The sequence below is a fragment of the Perognathus longimembris genome, chromosome 16 (assembly GCF_023159225.1).
Source record: "Perognathus longimembris pacificus isolate PPM17 chromosome 16, ASM2315922v1, whole genome shotgun sequence".
Lineage (NCBI taxonomy): Eukaryota > Metazoa > Chordata > Mammalia > Rodentia > Heteromyidae > Perognathus > Perognathus longimembris.
Window position 1 is genome coordinate 45141069 of NC_063176.1, and position 11256 is coordinate 45152324.

An 11256-nucleotide genomic window follows, 5' to 3' on the forward strand; every position below is an offset into this window, starting at 1 on the left:
AACAAGGATTCACAGAAACAAGGTAAACCCACTGCAAACACCTCACGGCACAGCCCACATCCTAGAGCTGCGTCACACTGGCGCTGGTGCCTGAGCTCTCAGATTATCAGCTGCACAACTTCCTGTCAGAAGCAGACTGTTTGGAATTGGAAACTTTACAGCCCGTCTATCAGGAAGTCCTGGGCCTCCGCAATCCACACAGAGAAGCCAATAATGAGCATCTCGGTACACTTGGAAAACACAAAACCCTAAAGAAACGGACAGGTTCCGTAAGGCTTGGCAAGGGAACTGGCTTGAAGACAATGGATCCAGTCAGGAAGACGAGTAACAGCTCAAAGTCACAGTGATGGAGGACCTTGGGCCCATTAGAACTCCTGCCATCTGGGAGGATAAGGGGAGGCACAGAGAGACAAAGGGCGAACAAATGCAGCAGTGATACTCACTAGACACTGTGTTCAAAATGAACCATACAATCAGTGGGAGGTAGGAGGGAAAACTGGGAGAAAGTAAGGGAAGAGGTGACTGTCGAAAAAGAAATGTGCTCTTCCCCTGACTTATGTAACTGTAACCCCTCTATACATCAGCTTCATAGTAACAATAATTTTTTTTAAAGTGCTACCCAAACTCCCAGAAACAGCAAGTGTTGGGAAGATGAGGTGGAACTCCTTGAGCACTGTGGGTAGGGGTGGGAAATGCTGCTACTGCTCTGGAAAACAGTATGGAGTTTCCTTCTAAATATTAAACAGTGGATGAACATGTGATCCTGCAATTCCACGTCTAGGTGTTTAGCACAACTAAGGAAAGTGGGAGCTCAGAGGTATTTAATTATTCATGGTCACAGTAATTGGTCACATTATTTCTAACAGCTAACAACAGTAACTCAACAGATGGATGTGTGGGCAAGTAAAATGTAGCCTATCTCACATATACTGTGGAATATTATTCAACTTTAAAAAGGAAGGCGATTCTGACACATGCTGCAATGTGAATGAACCACGATGACATTATGCTAAGTAGTATAAGATAGGCACAAAAGATCAAATATGAGGTGATTTCACATATAGGAAGCCCTAGGAGTATTTAGATTTATAGATACTGAAAGTCTCTGGGAGAGGTGAATGGAGAGTTGCTTAATACGGACAGAGTTTCAGTTCTGCAGTAAGATCTGGAAATTGGTTATAAACCATGAAAACATGCTTAATAACTGTGCACTTCGAAACGGGTTAAGATGGTACATTTTATGTTGTGTTTATTTTGCCACAGGTATGTATCTTTTTAATTAGAAGAATCCTGAGACTATGGTAGGATGAAAATCTGGGCAGATCTTGGCTGCTCAGTTCAGCACTGCAGCAGCATCTAGTGCTAGCACTTGCCTGTGCCCCTGCCTGCCAACCATGGCTGCGGGAGGGGGCCCCCAAAGCAGAGACTCACGTGAGGTAGATGACCCCTTCCCAAACCTATATGACTCTTTAAAGCACTCGACTAAAAATGCCCTGCGTCATGCAGAAAAATGCATGCTTTTTTCAGTTGTCTTACTTTTAAGATGTATCGAAACAGAAGTTTATTAGGTCATGCATGCATGTGGCACAGAATTCAAGTTATGAAACAGTATATGCTGTAAAAGTAAGTTTCCTGCCTGTAATCCTAGCTACTCAGGAGGGTGAGATCTGAGGATTGTGGTTGGAAGCCAGCCCAGGTGGGAAAAGTCTGTGATTCTCTTATCTCCAACTAACCACAGAAGTGGAGCTGTGGCTCAAATAGTAGGGGGCTAGCCTTAATCAAAAGGGCACTCAGGCCCTGAGTTCAAGTCCCAGTACACACACACACACACACACACACATATACACACACACTGTAACTTTCCCCTCCTACTCTGGCCTAGACACTAGTCTCTCTCCTCTAAGGCAACTTTCGATTTCTTCTGCATCTTTCTGAAGGTAGATTTGCACACACACCTTCCCCTATGTGTGGTAGTGTTCTGGCTCTTGCTTTCCACTAAACATGTATCCCGTAGATTTCACATACCAGCTTGTGGAACTGTGCCTCATCCTCTCCAACTCCCTCCAGCCCGCCCCCCTCCGTTTTCTCCTTGTCTCTTTAACTTGTGGAGAATATTCTCACGGGAAGGAGAGAATAAAGAACTTGTGGTCTTTCTGCCATTTCCTTTCAGAATGGCTTTGAAGCCACCACCACTTCCCTTCTGCCAGGTGTGAATGTACCCCTACATTCCAATGTTAACAGTACTTAAGGGGGTGGAGTCTGAGGACGGTAGCTAGCCATGGATGAAGTCATGAGAATACTTCATGGGGTGGTATTAGTGCCTTTATAAGAGGAAGACATAGCTATGACCTTGCAAGGCCTTGTGACCTCTCACACTGGTTATAACACAGCAAGAAAACCCTCACAGGCACAAGTCTGCAGGACTGTGAGCTAAACAAAACCAAGCACACCCTCTCTTCTTTATAAATAACCCATCTGTGGCTCTTATACTGAGAGCGGGCTAAGACACCTCCCTGTTGTTTATTTTAAAATATTTCAAACGAAAATGTGGAGACAAGGACAGTGAAGCTGAGATTCTGCAGTTCTCCTGGGTTTGGCCCATTTAAAATTTCCTGAGGGGTTTTTTTTTTTTTTTCTTGGCAGATCTGTTAAGCTAAACCTCAGACTTCAGGTCATACCACTTTAAAATTCATAAAACAAGGAAGTCATGGTTGCATCTAACAAAATTAACAATAGTTCTTTGATATTATCTTGTGTGTACCTGATAAGCAAATCTCCCCAACTGTCTCCAAAAAATGCTCCTTTTTATACTAGGTTTGTTCAAAAAAGGTCAGACATTACATTTAGTTACGCCACCTCTCCATTCTCTTTAGTCTTGAATGCCCCTCTGCCATCTAATTTCACGCTGCTGGCTTGTACAAATGTACCGTTGTTTTGTGAATTTACCAGTGATGCTCTGGATTTCTCTCCTTGCCTCTGTGTGTTGTCACATCAGTCATTTCCCATATGCTCCATCCCTCCGTATTCCCCACAAATGGAAGTTAGCTCCGAGGCACTCATTATATCAGGAGAAACAATGTCCTCCTTTCCATGACATTAAGATTGATCACTGGCCGAGAAGGTGACAGGTTGATCCCTCTGTGGTCAAGTAGCTCATCAGCCTTTCATTGAATGTGCTCATTGATGATCACTGTCCCCATCAATCACAGCAAAATGCTGATTTGCCTGCTTTCCCCACTCCTTTTCTGCATCTGTCAGGCAGGTAAATCCTTCTAAGCAGCCAGAGAGCTCACCACCTCCACAAGTCATGTTCTGAATGACTTAAGGCTATTTAAATCAAATTGAACCCTCAAAAGGTTGATCCTTTACCATAGCAAATCCCTCCAATCTCCTCTGACTCCAAAGGCCGAGTCTGGAAGGGAAGTCCCATAAACAACTGTTATGGTTTGACATGGAAACTCATGTGTTGAAAGGTTGGTCCCAGATGTAATGTTCAAAGTGGGAATTGGGGGAGGTGACTAGATTGTGATCTCATAATGTGACAGCATTAAGAGGAGACAGCAGAAACCCAGAGGTGGGTGCTGGAGGAAGTAGGTTACTGGGGGGAATGACCTTGAAGATATTCCTAGGCCTTTCAAGGGCAAAGAGAAGTCCTTTCTCTCTTCCATTCTCCCCATCTCCCCCTGGTAGGGCATCTTCCACCACAGGCTCTTGCCGCCATGATGTTCTGCTTCACTTTATGCCCAAAGCAATGTTGCTGCGGACTATGGACTGAAACCTCTGAAAGTGACAGTCAAAATACATTTCTTCCTTTAGGTTGCTTATTTCAGGGATTCAGTCACCGTGATTAAAAATAAAAAAAGTTCATATATACAATGACCAAATCAGGGTTGACTTACTGGTGTATGTACCTGATTAGCCAAGGTATTTGATGGTCCATTTGGATAAATAGCTCCTTAAATTAGAAATTAGATACCTCCCACCCCACCAAGAATTGAATGTTGATTTACTACAGGATTTACTACACACCATATTCTTTCCATAGACTGTGCTGATGGTCCCCGCCCCTGGAGTACCCACCTTGAGTCAGTGGGAAGACAGAAAGTCTGCTGCACTATGAGAAGAGTGGTCAGAACATGACATAACCCAAGACAGTCTCCTCCTTTGGAAAAGGGAGCCAGGAGCAAGGCTTAAGGGCACCCTTTTAACCTCTTCTTCCTCATACTCTCTCCTACAGGTGTTAGTGTGAGGCCCTGGCCTTCTATCGCAGCCTTCGATCACAGGGACGAGTGGCTGCTCAGGGATAGCCTCTGGCTGAAAGGAAATGGGCTGGCAGGGCCCCCTGCTGCGCCTGCTTTCTCTTCAATGTGCCCTTGTGCACCTCTTCACCGTTTGCTTGGGATTCACCCAACTGAAAGGAAGGTATCACTTTATTTTTGCTTTGGTTAAAAATAAAAATCAATCTCAGATACAAATCAATTACATAACCAATAAAATCAGAGATATTGAGAGTCGGAAGGGACTTGAAAGGACATCTAGACCATGAGATATGGGGTGTTTGTGCTAAAAGGGTCTTCAGCACTTATAATCAAGTCTCGGTTATAGATGTTGAAACTGAAGCTCAGTGTGACGGAGGGACTTCTCCAGGATCCCTGGCAAGTTGAGATGTGAAAGTGGGTCTCCTCTGCTGGTGTGAACTCCCGCTCCTCACTTTACACCTGAGAATGAGGTGCAGAGGCGGTCACGTGGCGTGGCCCCGGTGGAGAGGTAGGCACTGCGAGCCTTCGCCATGCCAGGGACTTGCCAGGGATATAATCACAGCACACTGCTTCCGCAGGGAGGGCGTGCGTCCCGAGTACTATGCTTCATACGCCATGCAGCTGTTTCCCACGGAGAAGCTCATTTGGTGTTAGAAATTTTTTCATTACAGCTAATTTATCTCCTAAAGGGTAACATTCACTCCCTGTGCTTTTAAAGGACATTTTTGGCTCTAGCAAAATAATCTCCAGCTGAAACAACCTCAGAGTCCCCAAGTCTTTCCATCGTGAAGGGGGGATGGGGGGGTGGCTGAATGTAGGTGTTCAAGTTCTAGTGCTGGCCCTCTCCTCTAGCTGAGGGGCCTTGGCTGCATTCCTTGGCCTTCCCCGGCCCTCAAGGCTTCTGTGTAGAATGACAGATCTGATTAGGTTAGAGGTTTCCAAATGAGCTTACACCAAAAGGCTCAGCTTACAAAGGATTCTTCAAACACTAACATCCTTTGGTCAATTAGTAATTTGTCTTTCTTCTTTGTGAAAATGAACTACAAATTCAAAGTTCTAATCGCTTTTGATCAGAATAAGCTGTAAGAAAATGATCTGCCTCTAGCCACAGCAGTGAATGTTAAGCTCTAGCCCGCATGGCGTTGTCACAGCAAATGGATGTTCCTCAGACCCCTGGAAGACTGACACAGTTCTTAGATCTCCACTACGGTCCCTAACCCACCCCAAGTCTTGGGCTCCACTACGCCGAAAGATTTCTACATCTTCTCTGCTTCTAAAACTCTTCCTCGGGGGTTAATCTTAAGAGGTTTTGTCTACTGATCACTCCCAAAGCCTGGTGTTAGGAATGTGTCTTTCATCCTTAATGCTTCAAACCAGGAGACTGGCCTTGTCTATGTTCCCGCAGGCAGAAGCAGAACCCTAAAGAATGATTTGGGCCCATGTGTGTCTGGGAGATAGCTCAAGAAAGAGGGCATGGGAGGGGACCAAGTGGCCCGCCAGTTCAGAGGGCAAGTGAGAGAACCACTGCTGGACACAAGCAGAGCCAGGAAGCTGGGGAGCTCTCCACAGCTCACAGCCCAAGTGGCGGGAGAGCTGCCCCTTGGGCCAGTGCCCTCCCGCAGCAATACATGCCTGGTCAGAGGTGCAAGCTGCGCATTGCTATGCTTCCTGTGATGACCCAGTCTCAAAACACAACCATAGTTTGAAGTAGTTGGGCTTAGGACTTCAACACCCAGTTTTGACAGGGTGCAGCTCACTACATTTGTCCTGGTGTCAGGGATTCTAGAGAAGTAGCTGCTCCTACAAGTTTGCCTGTTCCTTTACTGAAACACACAGTCAGGAGGCTGAGCCGTGGGGCTGGCCATACCTAGGCCTCTGTCGCTCACTCAGCACAACCACTGGGTGGGCAAGGGCCGGAGCCAGGGATGGTCCCTCAGTGGGTGAAGAAACAGCAGGGACCTTTGCGGTTTCTCGGTCCTTTGCCTGACTTGAACCCCGAAGCCACAGATCTCACTTTCAAAAGGCAGGGACCATCAAAAGCCACCTGCTACTCTCCTGGTGACAGAAACCCACGATGGTTTTGTGTCCGGGCGTTTGATGTCTGACTGCCACCCGAGTCTACATTGAGGTAAAATATAAATGTAAAAAACAGCCATTTTAGAAAGTACATTTTGTGTATCTTACGAGATAAAACGTCAGAGCTGCTGTTTTCGCAGGAGTTTCCAAACCAGACCCTGGTTAGTTTTTCCTAGACACAATTGTCTCGGCTGCAGCTTCTCCAAGGAAGTGTGCCCCTTCGGGCTTCACTCAGCCTGGCCAAGGCAGCAAGCTGCGTGCCCCTCGCACGGTTACCCAATATCCCAGCCTCGCGCTGACGAAGCTTAATGGCTCTGGCGTATTCTAGTGAGTGCACGGCTCAGTGGGAAAGTGCAGGCGCTGACCGCTGACGTGGGTTCGAATGGATCTTCCTTAAGTAAAGGATCCCTCTCCCCACCCCACCCTTGCACAACCTTGTGTGCTGTTAAAAACGCTGAAAAACACAGTGGCTATTTTAGAAAAGAAGCAAATTAAGTAAAGGGCGGCCTGGGATTCAGAGTACTTCCTTCTCTGAGGAAAATGAAGTAAATTTGGTAAATTATACAACATTCCAATCTGAACTCTTTTCTTCCCAGGGTATAGTCCTCTAGTGGGAAAAACTTGTTAAACAAAGAAAGCCCTCAATCAACAGAACCATCAGGAAACCTCATCCATCCGGAATGATGCAGAAACAGCAAATACAAAAATGAAAAAGGAATCTCTTGGGAGTGGCCAAAAATGTCCCCAAACCATTGCAATTACCCACTGGTGCACCCGAGTACACATGAGAGGCGTTTGTTTTGGGATGCCAGATTCCAGCCTAGGGGTGAAAGGCTTTCCAGTCTCTGAGGCCCGGAGCAGCAAATGAGAGAGCGCAGAGCCTGATCTTCAGAGCTGGGCAGCATGGCAGAGACAAGGAAACCAGAAATGCCACCCTACACCACAGCCCTCACCAAAGAACCACACCAACAGTCCCTGAGACATGACTGTACGATAACAAGCCTCAGTCCTAAGGAGAGGGCTACATCATGCTTAACACCTTTACTGAAGGTGGAAATGCCACGTGGGATATGTTTCAGAAAAAACGAACAACATAAAATATAAAACGGAGTTGCCAAGTCAAAACTGTTCTAGCTGCCAATGACAAGAATGGAATCAAAATGGAGGAAAAAGGAATTTTACTGTTCATTAATGCAAAGGTATCTCAGCTTGAGAAATAAGTGAATCCAAGAGGCTTGAGCGTTACCGGGCCTCAGCACCTATCTTCTATTGGTTCCTTCTCACTTCAGTCTACAGACTGACTCTGCCCAGTGTCAAGATGGATGCCTACAGCTCCAAATATGTGAACAAGAGACCGTCCTCTAGGCAAATTACAGAAACCAACAGGCAAGATGAATAACACACGCCCATGCTGGATGTAATCCTGGTGGCCAGAAATGTGCCCAGTGTTCTTTTTTTCTTTTGTTTTGTCTTATTGCCAGTACTGGGCCTTCAACTCAGGGCCTGAGCACTGACCCTGGCTTCTTTTTGCTCAAGGCTAGCACTCTACCACTTGAGCCACAGCGCCACTTCTGGCTTCTTCTATATATGGGATGTAGGTGAGGCAAGCACTCTATCACGAAGCCATAGTCCCAGGCCTGTGCCCAGTATTCTGAATGGCCAAACTTGGACCATGCATCTCTTCCCAAATATGGGTTGAGGTTAGCCCCACTCACAGCAGAGATAGAATGGGAGAGATGAGCAAAAAATGGGGAGGGGGGGAATGTTTCCATGAAACAGGCAAAATGTTGTTGGGCAAAAAGTGCTGCAAATGTCTATCAGGACAAGATAAATCTTGACTGTCTAGTATATCCAAAGTGACATTCCTGAGGCCTCTGGGTAAAATTTGTTTTGTTGTTTTATGTACACCATAAATGTTTAATACATAGATGAGTTAGTGGCAATTAATTAGTACCTGACCACATTTCAAGATCATTACTGTTGTGGAACATATGTATGCACAAATCAGCATATATAAGATGGTTCTATATGCATACCCAATATATGTACTTCATATAAATAATACATGCTCACAAAAATTAAAAAAAATAGAATGTAAAAAAAATAGAAAATATAAGTACAATTTAAGCATAACTTAAAATGACTATATCACAGGCCATCCAACAAATCTCTATAGTTCTATGAAGTATTACTGAACTTTTGCCTCTACTATTCTTAAGTAAAAATATACTTAACTCTGTATATCACCTTTACAATTAAAAAATAAATACATAAAATAAAATATACTTAAGGTTATCATTTTTGTCATCAATTCCAGAAGAGGAAGAAAAAATGTGTATATGTTTAGAGTTATTAATGTGGGCACAATTATTTTTGTTTGCAAATGATTGTGACAAAAAAAAACAACTGCGAATCTTGAGTTATCAATTATGTATGTGAATCCTTTTAGTCATATGGGTTGTTTTTTCTTTCTGTCACTTGCAACCAGGACTCTGGATGATGCACTGTCTTATTTATTTGTAATCTTGTTTTACTCACATGTGGTGACAGACAGAACCCCTGGAAAAGGAGACCACTTTAAAGTCCCTATCATGGATCCTCAAGGATCCTCAGGGAGCAGTGAGTCCTAATTTCTCCCTAAAATGCTCAGGCAATCACAGCTGCAGGGAGAACACCTAGCTGAGTCTAAATGTAAAGGGAGAGGCTGGCAAGGGCGATCGAGCTGCCTTCCCTGGCTGAGTCCCTGCGCTAGGGCTCAGCACTCGGTCATTGGAAAGGCACATCCTCCAGCCCTCCCACTTCTCCAACTAGGCCCAGAGCCAAAAATTCCATCACCTCCCAGTAACATCGTTGAATCATGACTCCATCAGTGGACAAGTTCATTGGCTAGCTCAGAGAACGGTCCGGTCACCTCTCCATGACTGGATCTACCAGTTGGGATCAAGTCTTTCATGGGAGTCTTTTTAAATATGCCATATTTAAACCATAACACTTTGTTTTGAAGTTTGCAGAAAACTTCCTACTGAAAATACTCCATGTCTTCAAATTAAGCAAAACCAAAATATCAGCTTGAGATTTAAGGGTGTCTGCCACATGGCCCTAACCAGTCCCCCCACTCATCATTCATTTTTCCAGCTGATCATTTGATCCATCAATATAGGTGAGAGCCTGCGATGTGCGAAGCCCACACCAGGTGGAAGGACGCAGGGCAAGTAAAACCCACAGTGTAACCATCTCCCTACACAAACTGCACCCAAACCATAACATCTTTCAAACACATGTGCAGTCTTCTCAGTTACAAATCTTTTTCATTAATTTACTGAATATCTGAATGCCAGACACTTTTCATGGCTTGCATAAAATACGTATTATAGTGATTTCCATTAGGATAACAAAGTACTTGAGGCAGGGTAACGTTATAGGAGATGTACAGATAGAACAACCTATATAAACCAGGTATTGGTGGCCTATGCCTGTTATCCTACTCAACAGGCTGAGATATAAGGATTAAGGTTCAAAGCCAGCCCGGGCAGGAAAATCCATGAAACTCTTACCTTTAGTTAATCACTGAAAAGCTGCAAGTGAAGCTATGGCTAAAGCAGTAGATAGAGTGCTAGCCTTGAGCTGAAGAGCTCAGGGACAGTGTACAGGCCCAGAGTTCAAGCCCCAACACCAGCACCAACAAAACAAAAACAAAAACAACCCAACCATATAAATAGAATCATTTTGGAGATCTTATAACTTTTTTTTTTTGGCCAGTCCTGGCCTTGGACTCAGGGCCTGAGCACTGTTCCTGGCTTCTTTTTGCTCAAGGCTAGCACTCTGCCACTTGAGCCACAGCGTCACTTCTGGCCATTTTCTGTACATGTGGTGATGGGGAATTGAACCCAGGGCCTCATGTATATGAGGCAGGCACTCTTGCCACTAGGCCATATCCCCAGCTCCAAGAGATCTTATAAGTTTTTAAGAGACCAAACAGTTGAACCCCTGGTGTAAAAGGCCTCCCCAGAAAGCTTTAGCTAATCACAAGCCCCAGAAGACAGCCTGTGGGAAGTGTTCTGGGATCCAACACATGTGAGAAATGTCCTCTCCTATCAATCATCAAATTAAAAGCCAATAGACATAATCAGCTTTCTAACTCTGTTTCCTAAAAGTGCTTCTATTATTGATCTCCCGGTGCCCCTGGGATTGCTGGAGATGGGCGAGGCGCTCAGTCCGTCCTCATGAACAGTGTCTCCCTTACACTCTGGCTTCTGTCAAGTGAGGACAGCAGTCTGACAACATGAAGAGTGATCCTGTTAGAACCATCAAGGCAACTCAGCAGCACAGACAGCCCCTTCATCTTGGCGAGGAGGTGGACCGTGCAGGGGCAGGCCCCGGACAAAGAGCCCACTCAGGAGACAATCTGGGTCTGTCCCCTCCAACACAGCCGGGGAGCCCCATGGTTCTCCTTTCAAAGCCAGTCATCTTAGCCTGGACCACTTCCAAAGCACATTACCAGGCCCTTGCCTGTGTGTCCTAGGAAAACTCAATTAAGCATCTGCAGATGCTTAAGTGACATAAGCTCGTGGTGGCAAATGTACCCCTCATTAGGCAATTTCCCCTAGTGGGCTATAACTGTAGGTCAATTAAATGTTAGTGAATACCTTCAAAAAATGATGATTTTGGTTTTGAAACTATCAATCTTTTTTCTTTCTGACAGTAATTGCATAATTGGGCAAGTTGTCTGTTAAGAAAACACTACGTTCACAGTAATAAAATGATGTCACCACACGCACGGTTCATGTAAGGCGAATCTACCCCATGTGCAAGTCACTCTGATACCGAATGAAGATAGCTCTGTAGAGGTAAATGACCTAGAAATGGGCTACAAAGGGAGAAGGAAAGGAAAAGCAATGGCGATATTAATGTCCCTGGTAGA